Below are 18,028 nucleotides of genomic sequence, written 5' to 3' on the forward strand. Positions count from 1 at the left end.
TGCCCCTGGCAGCCTGGCTGTAGGAGTGTAAGCAAGAGCCAAGCAGCCGAAGCAGAAATAACACCAAGCGGGAAACAAGTAGTTACCATACCACTGGAAATGCATGTGCAGAGAGCAATCATGTGTAGTCTGTAATTGTATTTGAGAATAAACATTTCATCTTAATACAAGGTTATTGCTGGCAATGGCCTTGTGCTGAACAGTGGTGTCACTGGAACTCAGTTTAGTATTCAAGCTCAGCTGGAAAATGACAGCAAAGCATGTTTTCTGCCAATTTTAATGTGTGCTCAGCAATTAAGCAAAGCATTCTTTACAGATACTTCATCTGGGGAGCAGAGGGATCGTTTTGCAGAGCAAGTTAGATAATTTGGATTAGCCAGTAAGGCATCTCTATCAGCAAACACATTTTTTTACACTTGAATTTATATGTTTGTGATGTGTCTTCATTTTCTAGCCATGACTAGGATTACCTGCTTTGACGGTGGCACACCCTCTAAATGCATTCAATATGCATTTAGACAAACAGTGCTATCCTATAAATAAGATCCTGACTAGATTCAGATGACTGAAAATACAGAAGGACCATACAGACTGGGACTGGAAAGTAACAAATCAGAAGATATATTAAAGACATAGATATGCTTATTAATACCATGATGAAATTTAGGATAACACTTGTTTCTTTTTTAGTATCTCAACAAAGTGCTAGTTATTTAGTCATGCACCACAGGAACTTATGCAAAAAAAAAAAAAAACAAATCACATCTGTTTAGGAAGCAACTAAAAAAAATTCAGCAGAAAAAGCCACCATAGATATTAGGATCACATGAGGAAATTTGTGTATGCATCCTCTCTTGATTTACATTTTGGATAGGTATCCAATATTAGCCACTGGAGGACACAGGATAATGGACCTTTACACCAATATGGCACTTGTTACATATCTACCTTCTAAAATTGCTACTGGAATTATCCCAGTCTTCATAGGTTTGTAAATCATATATGGATTCAATGTGCACAGGATATATTGATAAACTGATGATAACATGGAAGAAACAGCATTATTTTTTAAACTATCTGTGGGAACTACACCTCCATACATCTTAAAATTTCTCAAGTGAGAAATTTTAAAACATATTATGTCCCTGTCACGTACAACATATTTTTCTATAAATGAAGCTGTTTACTTAGAAGGAAACACAAGGAAAGGCCTTGTGAATTTTAGAACTAACCTGACTTCCAAGGAATAATAATGTTCAAATGACACCTTCTGCTTTGTCCATTTGTGTAATGCTCGCAAGTCAATATGTCACTTTCCCTTGATAAATGTTAAGTGCAGGTAATGGACTAATTGGATTATTTGGTGTAATGAAAATAATCCCAGGAGAGCACAGATGTAAAGAAAAACGAGCAAGATTATGGGCTACCAGCAACAGCTGAAATTATTTTTATTTCAGACATGCAGACCATGACCTGACTTCTAAGTGTAGTGTTCCAGCATATGGTTTACAGTACAGTCTGGGAGGAATAATCACAATTGGTGGTTATTCTCTGGAATGTCAAGGCAGATATGTTACTCTCCCAGTATCATTCAGTGTGAATATTGCAATCTTCCTGAATTAGCACCACAGCTTTACTGGTGACAAGTATGTCACAGTGAGCACTCTTTCCCTCATTTTAACTCAGACATTATATCCTACTGATGAAATGACAGAAGTAATTTAAAAACATTTTACAATGCTCTCTCCTGGTTTACCATTTTTAGTTTATGATCTGTAGACTATTAATATGAGGTTCACAAGCAGCAACAGAAAGGCAAGCGAATTGTCAGCATGCTTAAATTTCCTCTAAATGATCTGTATTTTCCCATGCAATGGAAAAGACTATGACATCTGCAGATGAAAGAATAAAATAAAATCAAATTGTGCTATTTCAGATAGAACTTTTTAAACACCTTGTTTCTTCCAAAAGCACTCCCAGTTTTATAAAAGGCAACAAGGAACTGATTTATCAGTTAATTCAACACTGCCACACTTCTCTGCAGAGAAGCAGAAAAGTGTGCATTATGCTTTTGTTAAACATTGCTCAATATATGCAGCTGCACACAGAGATTGATGCCTTTCCTATGTTTTAACTGTTAATGCATAAACCAGCACAAACTCTCATGACCTAACGTCTGCATGAGGACACTTTTGTGTTCTCTCACTTCTTTCTTTCACATTGAGAATCACAGACGTTTTTTGGTTCATGCTACCTTAAAATATCTTGAAGAAGAAGAAGGAAGAAAAATCAATTTAGGCAGTAAATCTGATACAAAAGATGTTTTCTTTCACACTTTTTGAAATGCCCAATGTAGGTAGGGCCAAATTTTAAGCCTTTTTAAAAGTGAAGGCAGGATGAATAATAACATTAACATTAATAATAACTAACAATAACAATATTTTTTAATGTACAATTTCTATGCAGAAAAATTTCCATGTTGGACAGCTTAATTATTCATTATTAATAATTCATCCATCTCCATTGAATAACTTTAAATCATTTAATCAGGCTGTCCAGATACCTCTTCTAGGCTCCAAATCACACTAAAAGGATGTGATTATCTGCAATACTAGTTCTGAATATTTAAAACATACTTTTAAAATTATTTTGAAATTAAATCCCAATTAATGACAGAGTAGCCATTATGGAATCAGGAGCTGAATGTGTATAAATCAGGGTCCTTCCACTGAGATGAAATAATCTGAATTCCCTAGGAAGTGAAGGACTGTCCTCGGTACTTAATTTTTAAGTGTGGGTCCTCATTTGTATGAGCAGGATTGTGAGATCATAGTACAGATGTACTTACTCATTAAGTTCAGTTTTCTGCAACGAAAAGATCAACCTTTCCTTGTTTCTTCCAGCAGTTACCCTGTCTATTCTCTTCCAGCTGAACAAAATTACTGTTAAAAAAAACAGTTTTAAGGACTCAGTTGGCCAGGTGAAAGTGCACCTTGCTAAAAAACTGAGTTTAGGGTAGGTAGCCTCAACAGCACTTGGGATGGGAGGTAATGGTAGGATCAGACCTTTCTTTCAGGAGACAAACCCCAAGAATTTTGACATTTCTTTAAAAAATATATCAGAGCTAAGCCAGTAGATTAGTTAACAGTTCCTGTTTGCTGGCAAAGAAATCTTTTCACTTACTCAGCACTTTGTGTCAGATGCTGAATGTCTGCGGTCATAGTCTTAAATTCTGTTTGTTTTCAGTCAGCTGTTTTTTCCATAAAAATGAGTAATTTCACAGGACTCAGTTTCCCCAGATGTCATACTTTTCAAAAACAGGGTGCAAGCCAGTTCTTGTCTTCCTCAATGCTGATGTCATGAAAGTCACTCTGATCACTCATTTCTCTCCTGTTTCCTTCACACACAACATCCTCTAGCTCAGATCTGTCTATTAATGGCTTGTTTCATAAACACAGCCACTACTAAAGCCATTCCCTTCATGTTCTGCAGAATAATTCAGTGCAAAGAGAATCAGGAAATGAAACTATACATATGAACACATATATTTTTTAAAGATTGGCCAACACAACTCATTGATGGAAGCTATATATGACAGTGAAGCCACTGGGATTCTATAATCTCTTATCATCCACTATCAGTTTAAGCATTTAGTCACTGTATTTTTCTGGTGTAAACAGTTGAATTGTGTCCCATATTGATTTTATATGTGGAAATCTTTCTGGGGACTTTGCAGTCTCACAGGAGATGGGGCTATTTTTTCATACAACAGTGCCAGAACAGTGGAATGTACAGCTGCAAGCTACAGGGCACTGCTGTAACTTTGCTGTTATCTTCTCCAGTGGAGCCTTCCAGTGTTCAGGAGAAGAATCTCTCTTTGCAAGAGGCTTAACATTTTGGGGCTTATACACTCCTTTTAACATAAGGTCCAGGAACTGAAACATTGCCCAGAAAAGTGATATAACATGGTACTGCCACAAGCTGCACCACTGTGCACTGGGGTTAGCACTGCACTGAAGCTCAGGGAAGACAGTCATGCTAAGTAGGCCAGTGCTAAGGAATTGAACAGCGTTGTAGGATTTGCCTAGGCAGTGACACTCAGTGGTGTTAGATCATTACGATCACCCTCAGTGTGGTTTTGGTCTTACAAAACAAGCAGACTCCCAAGACCTCCTAGATAAGGTTACTTCCAGTTTTGGCCATCATGTTTAGAAATATAAGTGGGGTTAACAAGCCATGAGCTCAGAATTCTAAGAGCATTGGCCTCTGTGCCATTAAAAATCTGTTATGATTGATATACAAGCATAGATGCAATCAGCAAATGGAACTGTTACTTAAATTATTCACTAATAGTGATATTTGGATTTTATAATTACAATAGCTTGTATCTACAGATCATACCATGGCCCCTAAACCTGCCCCAGATCATAACCAGCACAGCACAGTAAAACCCATAAGAGAACGCCTCACAGTCTGCAAGACTCCTGACGTGACCTTGTGTTAAATCAAGCTTTTCCATCTTCCTTCTGATGCTGACACAGATGACATGAGACCTTGTTCCATGAGTACCTTTCAGTGGAACTGATAATTGTACAGGCAGGACTTGGTGGCCCCAGTACACATCCTTCTGGACAGCTAACACAGGAAAATGGAACTTGTCTTTGGAAAAAATAAAAAAAAGAAAAAAAAAGAAAGAAGCACCAACAAGTTCTTGTGCTTTTGGAATGAAATTTAAAAGTAATTTTTCCTGGATGGGAAGAGAGAACAAATACCAGCAATAGGAGTTCAGTCCAAAGAAGCCAATAAAAGATTTATTTTTGTTGGCATTTTTATGAACAAACTACATATGAAATTACCACTCATAAAATCTGGCTGCTTTCTTCCTCAGTTTTGGTCTTCAGATAGAGTTGCAGCAGCAGATCTGCAAACTGTCCATGTTATCAACTTGAAATGTTAGAATAAAGCAAAAGAGTACAAGTTTCAGGAAAAGTGAATATCATGCAGACAGTCATCTTTAATCAGTGTAAAATCCCTCTTAAGTCAGCAAGAGTCCTACAGAAATAAATAACCTTAAAATAATAATAGATAAGAACTACCTTATTCTTTGTGCACTTTGAGGGGTCCTTATTATTTAAGGACTGGGACAATTACTTTTCCCACTATATTTTTTCCCCTGTATTTCTCTTTCATTTTTTGTTTCTTCATCAGACGAGTGAAAAATAAAATTGGAAAGCATAAGTGCCCATGGAACAAAGGGAAAACCAAGCCCTTTGGGAATGGAGGACAGAGAGGGTCTGCAATAGCGTATTTAATGTAATTTGTAGCATCATCTTTCCAGCTGTCTGGAAGAGCAAGAGGCCAATTGCTCAACCTGTCTTGTTTCAGTGAAAGAGAAACCATGACTAATGCAACCAGGAAATGTTGACATAATGGAGTTACTAAAAAAACCTGAATCTTAGTAATTCTCCATCTTAGGCATATTGCAAGCAAGGTCACACAAGTTTTATGCACACTAGTACCACCACAATTTTTTCTCTTGCCTTGAAAGGCCTTATGATAGTCAGACAAAATGTTTCTGTTGTCATCACATAAAATAAAATAGCATTTTCCAAAAACACATGAAAAAGAAAATGTTGAGCATGTAACATGGTTATATTCTGTGAACAGATTCATTGCAAGGAAGGGGAACTGTCAGGAACTGCCACTAGGACAGACTCAGACACATGTGGGTATCTCTGGCCACAGATGCTCTCTTATTGCACTTTTAATGCCCTTGAGGAGACCTTACTCTTGTATTCAGGAATTCTCTTGGTATTCAAAATTCTGGACAATGAGCAGCCTATCAGACTGCAGCACTACTCCACCACACATTGAAAGAGTCACTAGTGGAACTAGCCACAGCTGGATATACAGATCAAGACAGTTAAATTCAACTAAAGCAAGTCAAAATTGTAGGCAAGGACTCTGTGGCATTAAGCAAGCAGGAGAAAGGCAGTTAGGTGTGAGATTTGAGCAGGATGACTAAGGCAAGGAGAAGGATGGACCACCATGAGCAGGTGTGGAATATAACCTCTTGTTATATTACAGGTGGGTTATTCCCACTGTTGTGGAAAAGGAGGGGATGGATCCCACTGCACACCACTGGCTGTCTGCTTACTGCCCCCTGGGGCCATTTGCATAAGAGGAAGTGAGAATATGAGTTGAAAAACATGAGTTGAGCCTGTGCCCCTGTCCTGGCACCCATCCGGGGTGTTGCTAAGTCCTCACAGGGACCTTTGCTTTCAGACCACTTTCTCCTATGTTCTTCTAATAGCAGCACTTCACTTTCCATGCTCTCCTACTTTTCTGATACTGTAATATGGCTGAATTGCACAGATTTAATAAAAATAAGCATCAAAAAATTTTTCTAAAATCATTAATATGTAAATCTTTATGTCAAGTCGGCAAAGATGAGGATCATCATTCACAGTCAAGAAATGTTTTTGGGGAGAAACAAAAGATAAGGTGTAGGTGTTTACTTAGCCATTGTTCTCTGATGATCTTCATATTTAGGCACTGAAGACATGCCTAAAAGTCTCCATACGAATAAACTTCAGCTAAAGACATTGACTAAATCAGTGTGAATTACCATGAGAAGCTAGATTTCTAAAATCTTGATAGGTATATTTAGCTACCTCTTATTCTACTTCCTCCTGTTCAGAGCAAGTGATCACAGATAAATCACAGATCTACACATTCTGTACACGATGTAAAAACTGTGGAAATAATTCAACTGAAATAAGAGGAGCATATAGACAAAATTTAAATTGCTTGTCTTAATGTTCCTGACTGATGCCAAGTTTGAATCCTTGAATTCTCTTCAATTCTTGAATCTTTGAATGCGCTTCTAATCAACACAGGAATACAAAATATGCCTTTTGTTTAGTAAGTCATTAGTATATCAACTTCAACTGAAGTTAGCAGAAATGAAGCAAGCTTATATTTTCCTGCAAAATTTCCAGCACTAAATTCTGGGGAATGAAAGGAGTTTGTTTCATGACAGAGAGATCTCAGGCAGAATCAACCACAAATATGACTCATTCTCTATTTATTGTGAAGTTGAGAGGGGAAAGCTAGTCTACCTTTAACATTTGAAAGCTAAAAGTCACACTCAAAATATTTTCAAGTTATTAGTATAATTAAGGTCCTTACACTTGCTATAATTCCTCAAATATATAAATACTTTGTATATGTACCTAAAATACATGGTTCTTGCCAATACTAATGTAACCCAAATAATTGGATGCATTCTAATACAACCCATTAGGAGTCTTTCTAATTGATTGGCAAACAGGTTTCTCCTGGAATGGTATTATCATCTAATGGCCTTAAAAAGCATAAAATGACTGAATAATTGAGTCTAATTTAAATTCCACGCTGAGGCAGAAAACTCACAACAAATCTGTTCTTGCTCAAAATATTTTTGTTAAGTTGCGATTTAAATGTTTAATGAAATTTCTGAAACCTGATTTTACTTATTTTGATGATATATCATGCTTATAAGATACTGCATATTTTTATAATGGGAAAGGGTCAAGTAACTTGATTCTTAAGTTGCAATTATTGGTATACCTATAATTTTTTTGTATTGCAATAATTTTGATTGTTTTCACCGTAACAGTTTAGCTATTATAATTCAAAATAGTAGTGTCAAAATACAAATAAGAAAAATGAGCTTTCTAAAACTAAATAATTTGTTTTATTTGTATTTTCCATCATTTAATTTAATACAAACATTTACTTCCTGATTAAAATGCTCAGGATGGGCATACAGGACTCACCATGTGGGCTCTGAGCAGCTTGGTCTAGTGAAAGTTGTCCCAGCCCATGGTAGAGGCAGTGGAATTAGGAAACTTTAAGGCCCATCCCAGCCTAAACCATTCTATGATTAGAAATACAGCAATACCAAAAACAGCATCAGGATGTTTCACAACATTTTTGTCCAAGAAAAAACAAAGCCAAAAAACCACAACCTCAACCAAAAACCTTAGACAGTTTAACAGTCTAAAATAGTTAATTAAGGAAAGGCTTATTACCCTGCATATCCCCAGAGATTCTGGCCACTTTATCAATTATTTTGGTAATTTCCACTGATACGGATACCTTTTCTTTGGATACTGTCCTTGTTTCATTGAGGAGACTAAACAGCAGCTAGGTGTTATACAATAAAAATGCCTTTTAGGAATTTGAAATCAGAGTTGAGAAACATATTTTCTTCATTTTTCCAAGAATGTGAACTGTATACATACTGGGAAAATGCAGGACAAAGCACGTAGAATAATTTTCTTCAGTATCATAGGCACTTCTCTGCCTTGCTCACTGAGCTAGATAGGTTCATTTTCATGCTAATGTAATTTCCTTTTGAAAAGGAATAGTGATTTCTTCTGTTTAAACATGGGGAATGACCTAAAAGTCATTGGTCAGTAGGAGAGCTGCTGTTCTCAGGGAGCACAGCACTGTGAGGTCTGTCTTTGCTGGGCTTTGCACAGGCACCCAGCTGCAGTCAGATGGAACTTGACTCTTCCAAAAAAGAGCATTAGTTAACAAAGCCTAAGGAAGTATAGGGCAACCTTTCCAGATTTGCTCTTTCCTTCCAAGCCTTTAACTTCCTTCCCAAACCAAAACTTCACTAGTCTTTGAAAAAAACATCTGCTATGACAGAGACTAAATGCACGGGGACCAACATTAAAATTTAAGGTGGCTGTGATTAGACTCCAAAATGCCTGTCAGAACACTTACACCATAGACTGATTCCAAGAGGTAGAGTATACAATGGCTCTATTATTTTAGGAGAACCTTTGCCACCAGCCTGTTTGTCAGAGCAAAGTGTGAAATAGTGAAGGCCCAAATGATCACCCCACTACTGCATCAGTCCACGTGTTCCAGCAGGCAGTACCTACCTTCACTGGACCCAGAAACAGGAGACAGTTGGAATGGGAGAAAGTAGAGGCGAGGAAGAGGAGAATTCGTGTGTTGTGCCCATGAGGATGTACTCAGGCATCAGGATAGGCCAGCCATTCATTTCCCCCTTCCTCAAGGAGATGAGGTAAGTAGATCCCTTTGCTTGGCTGCTGGCATTTGTTTTTACTTCATTCTTTCAGCACAGCACTTCAGCTTGACAACACTTTACTCTGTCCTTGAGTTCACAATTTTTCAGACTTTAAGTCTGGTTAAGCCTTAAAATGTCTTCAGGTAAGCAAGGTTTAATCTAAAGGCTTAATTTGAAGACTTCCAAATAAACAACTGCAAAATTATGTTCCCATGTATTTTTTTTCAATACTTAAGCTGTGCACCAGAAATATTTTCTATTCACTCTGCTTTTTTTGTTACCTTGGTTACTTGTTAACCTACCACAGGCCATCATCAAGACAGATTTTGGTCATTTTCTCAAAATGCAATGTATTTGTGACTTATTAATCTTCTTCACAGGAGGGAGAAATTTGATTTCCTCAAATATCTTTCCTCACTATAACACTCTAGTTTAGGTTCCTTTACTATTTCAACTACCTCTACAAACATGGACATCAGCATCAAAAAATCAATATCGTTTTGCTCCCATTAATGCTGCATTGAGATAATACTTCTTTCTTAAGCCACTAGAGCCTAGGATTACCCTCTTTGGTCTAAAACACTGGGCTGCAGATCAGGTTAAACTGATCAGGTTGTCTACTGTCATCTGCATTCATGTGCAGGTCCTGTTCAGTGTCACTGATTTCTAGGAAGAGTAAAAACTCCATTTTGTCTTTTTTTTGTCTTTTTCCTCAGATATAGTTATGTGTGAATGCAGTTGGACATTTTTCCAAAGTCCACTCTCCTCTTGCGACCAAAATATAGAAAAGAAAAAATGGAGTCAGAAGAGGGAGGGAAAAAAAAAACAACTAAGAGTGCCACAGGAAGAAGAAAGGGAGGGAGCACTGTAGCAGTGTGTTAATAACATCTATCTTTGACAATCACAGACTGCATCTTAAAATACAATTCCTCAACCTTCAATTATAAAAAAAATACCATGATACAATGTATAGGTACCTTCAGTGTAGCTGTTTTACATTTCAGTCTTTCAATATATAAAACACCATAAAATTACTGAACTCTGAATTGTGTTTCTTCCTTTCTAGCTTGTTTTCCATAGTAACCACCGCTGTACAACCATGCCATCTGCCTGTCTGCTTCCCAGCTCTAGCTTCAGTGTAACATCCACCTTGGGCCAAGTTTGAGAGAGGTGCAACATTCTCAAAGATGGTAAGTTATTACAAGTTCATTGGAAAATTAGCAGCCTAAAAGTGGAAAGAAGCCAAATTTAGTATTTCATGGTGAGTCAAAAGACAGATCCAAACCAATGTCTCTATTGGAAGAGGCTGCAGCCATCTGGCCAGCGTGTAGGCACATTTTGGCTGGTTTGTCAAGACACAGAATCACAGAAGCACAAAATAACAGAACTATTAAGGCTAAAAAAAAATCTCCAAGTGTACCTTTGACTGATCACACCTTGGCAATTAGACAGTGGTACTAAGTGCCATATCCAGTCACTTGTTGAAGACATCCAAGGACAGTGATTCCACCACGATCCTGGACAGCCCATTCCAATGTTTAACAACCATTTTCATGAAGAAATTTTTTGAGTGATAAGGTCTCTCCTGAGCCTCCTTTTCTCCAGAATAAACACCCCCAGCTCCCTCAGATGTTCCTCACAGAACTTGTGCTCCAGACCCTTCCCCAGCTCCATTGCCCTTCTCTGGGCTCACTCCAGCTCCTCAGTGTCTTTCCTGCAGTGAGGGCCAGAGCTGGGCACAGCACTCGAGGTGTGGCCTCACCAGTGCCCAGCACAGGGGGACAATCCCTGCCCTGGTCCTGCTGCCACACCATTGCTGATCCAGGCCAGGATGCCATTGGCCTTCTTGGCCACCTGGGCACACCCTGGCTCATGTCCAGCTGCTGTCACCAGCACCCCCAGGTCCTTTCCAGCCACTCTGTCCCAGCCTGTGACACTGCCTGGGGCTGTTGTGACCCAAGGGCAGGACCTGGCTCTTGGCCTTGTTGAACCTCACAGCACTGGCCTCAGCCCATCAATGCAGCCTGTCCAGATCCTCTGCAGAGCCTACACATGTAGCTCTAGATCAGCAACAGGAAACACTGAACGTTTTCTATGTAATATTGGGGGGAAGGAGCTGAAGGTGAACCTGAACAAGGGCAGAACCAGGGCCTATAATAACACAACCACAGGAAGCTGTTCATCTTGCTGCTCTTCATCTTCCACCAATTAATATTAAAGAAATGACCACCTTGTTAATGAGAACAAGGAAAGAAGAATCACTGATAAATTCTGGACTCAGTACCCAATGATCAGTGGCTTTAGTTAGTTATTTCACTATAATAAGGAGCACCAGCACAGACAAGACACTGGGAAATTCCATTAAATCCAGAAAACTCAATGAAGAGATGACAGCATTACACAAACATACCTGTTATGCCACCTTTTCCCAATGCATAGTCATCACCTCAGACCATCCTTACTATTTGTGAAGGATCACTGTGCCCAATGAAATATTTGAGTTTATTAAATTTTATATCAGTTTCCAATAAAAATAATTTTTATTTACACTTGATGAGGGCCCTTTCTTTGTGCAAATATTGACCCTAACCTTTGTGTAGCTTAGATGTGTGTACCTTTTCATATTGCTTTCAGATAAGTACGGAACCAGGTTTTGAAGTGCACTGACCTGAGAAACCAGGTAAGATGTCACAAGGGATTCTGCACCCTTATGTTATTATTCCCATTCTCAAAAAGCAGCATTTAGGAAAAGTTCATTCAGCAGCAAGATTGGGGAGTGTTCTGTGAAGGTTCCTGCATTTTTAAAAGCAAGTCAAGTAACCTCTTGCAAAGTGGTTCCAAAGCAGGGGTTTATGAGTGTAGTTTTGTGTTGTACTCATCTGAGAAAGAGACTCTACTGTACCATGATGAAATCACATTTGCTGCCAGCTGGCCCCATTTATTGGATGTTAGTGAAAACAGTAGAAGGCGGAGCAGCAATTGGAAAACAATCTGTCAAGACAAAGACATAGTTGAATATAACCCATCAAAACTTGAAAACCAAGTAAGCATTGTTGCAAAAGCAATGCAAAAATGTGTCTGTTGGGTAACTGCTGTGTGGCAGTAAAATGTCAGAAAATTTGCTTTTCCTGGGGCTGCAGGAAAGTGTGATTACATGATTTCTGTGGGACCATTTGTGTGAGAACTGAAAATAACAAAAAATAAGTTAGTAAAACAATTGGAAAACAAAAATCCTTGGTATTAACATCTACTGGTGGTTGTCTGGAGAAGAAAATGTATGCAATGCTGTTTTTGCAGAATACCTGAATACTTAGACAAAAACATGCTGGGAATCAGTGGCTTTACATAAAAAAACAACAACTACAAAAAAACCCAAAAAACCAAAAAACAAAACAAAAAACCCACCAAAACAAAAACAAAAACAAAAACAAAAACAAACAAAACCAAAAACAACCAAACAAAAAAACCCCCACAAATAAAAACACCAAGGTAGTGTGTTAGATACAGAGCATTAGGTATTGGGAAAAACTTTTCATAGTAGCTACTGATACAGACCTGGAGCTGCCTGTGGCAAACAAAAGGAACAAAGCCTGTGCCATGAAAGAGAGGTTAGTTTCCATCTGTGGGCTGCAGGACAGGGCCAGTCTCCATTCACCATGGACTGCCAGCACTCACCAGTCAGTGACTCAGGTAACAACTAACCCAGCTCAGCAGCTCTCCCCAGAAGGCCCTAGAGGATCCTCCACAGGAAAACATATTTTCCCTTGTTTTTTACACATAGTAATGGAAAAAGAACACTCACCTGCCTTACGAAAGTCTTGACCCTGCTTCTCTGGATGGTGCTCCCTGCATGATTTAGTGTCCTCTTGTTCCTTCAGTATTTTTGCAAGGAGCCTGTATGGCTCATAGGTTTGGACACTCTTCTGGGAGTGGAAGGGGACATTTTCTCAGTCAGAGACAGAAGGTTTAAATCTGGATTTCCCCAATATTACATAAATGCCCCAATCACAATCCTTACCTAACCTACCAAGACTTTCCCAGAGTATATGGGTTTTGCAAACCTAGTGGCAAGGTGTAGGCTAGAGCTGGATCACTTGAGACCCTGAACTGCCAGCCTGGGCTCTCTACTCCATCAATCAGCAGAGTGTAAATCCAAGGCAAGCCCAAAGAAAGGCCATTCTGATTTCAGTGTCTTCCAGTGAAACCAGGCACGGTCAGGCTCCTGCTGGGATATTGAAGGTTTAGTGAAGTCTGGTGTATGTAACCAATATGCAAGTATGGTGATTCCACATCCTTGCCCTTTAACCTTAGAGTGAAAGAGCTCACTTGATGTTCTTCATTTTTATCAGTGGCTATGGCCAACCCAGGAGATTTCACAGGCTGAGCAACACCCTAATGCCAACAGTTCTTGCTCCCATTACATCCCCATGTGAGATCCTTCTCAGTCAGGTTTGATGGAGCAAATTGACACAGAGGAGTCACTTCCAATGAAAGAGGCTACAGATTTGCTGTGTAATTATCCAAGTTTCCAGCATCCATTTTATTTTCAAAGAATGTAGGAGTCCTGTTTGTCTGCCCTAAAAGCAAGAGTGGCCATGCTATTTCCTGTGTCTGTGGAATCTTCAAAGGCAGTTTGCAGAGACTTTGAATCAGACATCTCCCTCTTTCCATGTCACATGCTTGTGCAGAAGCTATTAGTCATTTGTGTCATCTATTCTAGCATGGGACAAAAAGGTGAGATCAGTCAAATACTTTGTAAATATTAGTACCTCCTAAGAGGAAAACCACAGCTTCCATTCATCTATGGAAATTGTAAACAAGAAAATAAAACACCTTTTTGAGATACTTGCTGGATGCTTGCTTTGGTATTTCTTAAGCATATGCTGTCAGTATAACTAGTTGGATGATTTACCCACATAGCATCCAACCACATTTCCAGTTACAGCTGCTCTGCACTTGCTAAAGAAAAGCAATCAGTCTCAGTGGACTCTGCATTGGCTGTACAAACAACTGGCTTAATAATTTTTGCTTTATTTTGTTTATTTTATCAATAACTAATAAATAAGCAGGACCATGTCTTGCATACCAGAAAAGAGTGTAAAGACAAAATAAATTTTGCTATTTATTTCAAATTATTCTACAGTTACCCACATGTAACAGGGTTGGTGTGGTTTTTTCCAAAGTAGTAAAAGTTTGACAAGTTGTCAACGGTAGCCATGTTATTCCTTGAAATACACTTATCAGCTCCAAGAGGTCTGGAGTTACAAAGACTTTCAAATATTTGAAGTACTAGAAACTTTCTGTTCCAGAATCTATGCACAGGAACATCTTCTCATTGAACTTCCTTATAAAATAAACACGTATTGGTGACTTAGGGCCAATGACCAATTAAACCACATAACAGTTACTTAACAAAGACAAGTGAATTCCTAGGCAGTCAGACTTGTTAAAGAAAATGACAGCATCCACAAAGGAGAATGACTTAAACTATCACTGAGGTAATGGGTAAAACTGCATTCAGTATCCATCCTATAATAGACTGTAGCACCAGCACTCTGCCTGGGAGGAGATGCACTGCTTACAACTATTCCAATATCTGACAGAGGGTCTGATTTAGATATGTATTTATTTCTTTTTATATATCTGTGTTTATATATTCTTCTTCTGTGTTAGTGTTTCTCAGAAAAGAGACAGATTTGTTGCTTGGGTTTTTTTTAAGGAAGATGAAACTCTAAAGCAGAACATGTACTTAGGTGTTTCCTAGTAAAGAACTGCCCACTGCTTACAGCTGTCAGTCTGAGAACTCCCCAGCAGTGTGGCATTAGGACATCTGTGAAACTAGATCAGGTCTCCACTGCCTGACAGCCTCTGTGAGCAACTCCTTCCTCTGCAGCTGCACTGAAGATGCAGGAGAGGGGCTCTCCCTGACAGCAGGAGGAGTGCAGAGAGGCCAGGCAGTGAAGGCTCTCACCCTCTGTCTGTGCATCAGCCTAATGGGACATGAAATAGGCTGCTAAATGTCCAAGGTCTGCCAAGCTCAGCACAAGCTGAGCTTGGTGTTGAGGAAATAAGCTGCTGCTTCCTGAGCTGTGGAGTCACACAGAGGTACCATGAACCCACCATTTTACAACTTTTCCAGCTTTCTGGGGAAACGAATAAAATGGAAATGGGTATAAAGTGCCTTTAAATTTATAAGTGCCATTAGAGAGATCAGTGGTGACAAACCATTACCTCCCTCCTTGCTCCTGAATGGCACACACAGAAGTACTTGTCTTCTGAGGGCAGATTCCATGCTGAGAACCAAGGAGATGTCTCTGAATCCCAGAAATCAACATCATGGAGAAGACTAAATGAACGTAAGTGCTGCAACCAGGAACAAGCTGACTTCAGAAAGGAAAACAGGCACTCACTGATGATTACATTGCAGCATTCCTAGAACAGTACAGGACTTTAAATGGCTAATACAGATTGAGTGAGACACTCAATGTCTCACTCAGACAGTTAATGAAGAAGGCAGTTGTTCTAGTTGATTCATCCCACTTCTGCTAACTTCTCCACCTGATGTAATCTTATCCTAGCGCTGTTTTTCAACAGTATTTTCTGCAACTATGTGTAAATGAGATCAGCTCTCCAGATACATTCATTTCTTCAAGGATTAAGCTCAGGTCCATTTTCGTCTATGTAGTTAGCTCAAAATCAAGACCACTGTTGCCTTACTTATAAATACCTTTCATATCTGCAGATTGCCAGATTTATCATTAATAATTAATTGCTTACAATTAATACAATCAGTCAAAATCCGAAGCAAGTTCATCCTATTCCTTGCTGCACTTTGACCAAGACACTAGGAACACTGCAACTCTATTTTTAAGGTAACATTCATGCCAACAGACTTAACATCTGAATTACACCCTAGGCAACTTAACTTGGCCACTCTGTGTGGTGGTTATATAAAGAACAATTTTAGTGATCTAATCTGATGAAGTCCACAACTGAACTTCTTGAAAGAACCTTCTTAAGTCAAAATTCAAAATGTTCATGCCATAGATTATTTCTTTCTAATAGAAATAATATCTCTTGCCAACTGCAGAGGCAAACAAAAGAAAAGGCAAACTGGGCTTCTAAGATTTGACATCTGTCTATAAGCAGGACTCTCCCTTCTAGTAGGAGCAAAACTCTCCTTGACACTTTGTCTTCAAAGGCAGTGTGGTGGATCATAGCCTGCTTGCCTAAGGCACAGCCCAGCACAACTCTGCCTTTCAAACAAACCCATGGGTGTGCTTCCAAATGACCTTCCCGTTTTTAGAAACTCCATCTAATCCCAGAAAGCTTGTGTCCATAATCCTCCTGTCTCTTCCTGCCTCTCTAACCAACTTCTTCCATAGCACTCACTGCCAGCAAAGCAGCTTCCTAGGTGCTTTGCATGTCTCAAAACAACTTCCTACATGCCTCTCCCTAAGAGATTCAACTTTATTTGTATGTACTTGAATGTCCATACTTGTATAGGAAAAGCAAGATCTTAATTATTTATTTTTTATTCTCTTGAGAATGTGTTTTCATGCAACACATCTTATACCTATGCAAGATGAAATGTATGAGCTGGAGCACTGTGATCAGTCACACATTTTAAATTGCATAATTTTTTTTTTATCTACTGCCTGTGTTCTTGCAAGGAGTTCTGACACTCCCATCCCAATACTCAATCTGTTCCTCCTGTGTTTTTCCCCAACAAATTTATGTGAAGTAATGCCCCTCTCACTGTGAAGCCATGTAAATGTTTTGCACCTAAAACTTCAAACTGCAAATAACTTCATGTCTAGCAGTGCCTACCAGCTTGTATAAAGTATTTTCACAGAAACAACCAAGCAGCAAGACTGGAAATGAGGAAATGATCATGTAAAGCAAGCACTTCACCATGCAGAATTTCTCTACAAACAGATGGGAAAATATAGATTTCACCAGTTGCAATGAAAGAACATTTTGTTCTGGGAGTGCATTTGGGATATGCAAGCTCTGGCAGGAATTACTTAGCTTGAAATGAGTGAAGATAAATTAATACAGTTTCCATTGAATATGCCAGGACAATTATTTTCAGCCCATTTAAAAATATTCACAGAATGTACTTCAACATAGCATCAGAAAGACTGACTTGAAAATAGTAGTGCAAAGCATACTAGAGGCTACTTAAGTAGACTCTCTGCTGAATTTGGAATTGTAGAAGGTAGCAAAGGCTACTGCAGCAAAGGTTGTAGCTGGCCCTCATCTATACTTAAATTAAAGGAGAATGTAAAGGGTTTATTACCATTTCTGTCCTATCTTCCTTCTTTCCAAACCAGTATTTTCTGAGGTGTAGGAGGGGGACACAACTCATTACTGCTGAAAGATTTCTGTGCACAGGGCACTGATTCATGGTGTACAGGAAGCTGCTCCCCAGGGCTACCAGCATTTCTGATGTCTCAAGAGGAAGTTCCTTACCTCAGTTTACAGGAACAACTGCAAACCAGCTAAGTTCTGATTGAGAAAAACAATCAGGTTGAACAGTGCATTTGGTGTGAGGCTGGAGTGAGGGGGTACTTTCAATCAAGATGAAAATCAAAGAAGAAACAGAACTAATGTATTAACATGAATGTATTTAAGAACTTGATATTTTAACATCAGATGCAGTTAAAGTGCAGTCCTGTTTGAGCAAGTTCAAATCAGTGCATTTGTTTTGATGTTACACTCCTGCAAGTGCTGGACATGGCCAGGTTATGTGCACAGTGAGAAGTCTCTCCTTTTCCAACCACACATACTGAGTGGCACTGGGAACAGCACAGCATCCACCCCAGCACATGTGCAATTTGAAAAATACAACATTAGAAAACTCAGAAGAATGCTGTTACAGGCAATGGGATTTTCTTGTCTCTGCACTTCACAGGTTTTTAAAGAAAGCAAAAAACA

The 18,028-nt window shown here is 39.0% G+C and overlaps 1 protein-coding gene across 4 annotated transcripts in view; it reads left to right on the forward strand.

Moving 5' to 3' along the window:
• The window catches only part of SNX18 (sorting nexin 18), a 98,309-nt gene extending 80,345 nt beyond the window's left edge, over positions 1 to 17,964 (forward strand). The window contains exons 2-4 of one of the 4 annotated variants that reach the window (XR_014951675.1): positions 1 to 9,085; positions 10,155 to 10,278; positions 11,723 to 17,964. The exon at positions 1 to 9,085 is cut by the window's left edge and continues 16,756 nt beyond it. The gene's annotated coding sequence lies outside the window, so the exon portion shown is untranslated. The other 3 variants (XR_014951673.1, XR_014951674.1, XM_021553908.3) reach the window with 3 other exon arrangements.
• The last annotated feature ends 64 nt before the right edge of the window (positions 17,965 to 18,028 follow it).

This window comes from Lonchura striata, chromosome Z (assembly GCF_050655825.1).
Source record: "Lonchura striata isolate lonStrDom1 chromosome Z, ASM5065582v1, whole genome shotgun sequence".
NCBI lineage: Eukaryota > Metazoa > Chordata > Aves > Passeriformes > Estrildidae > Lonchura > Lonchura striata.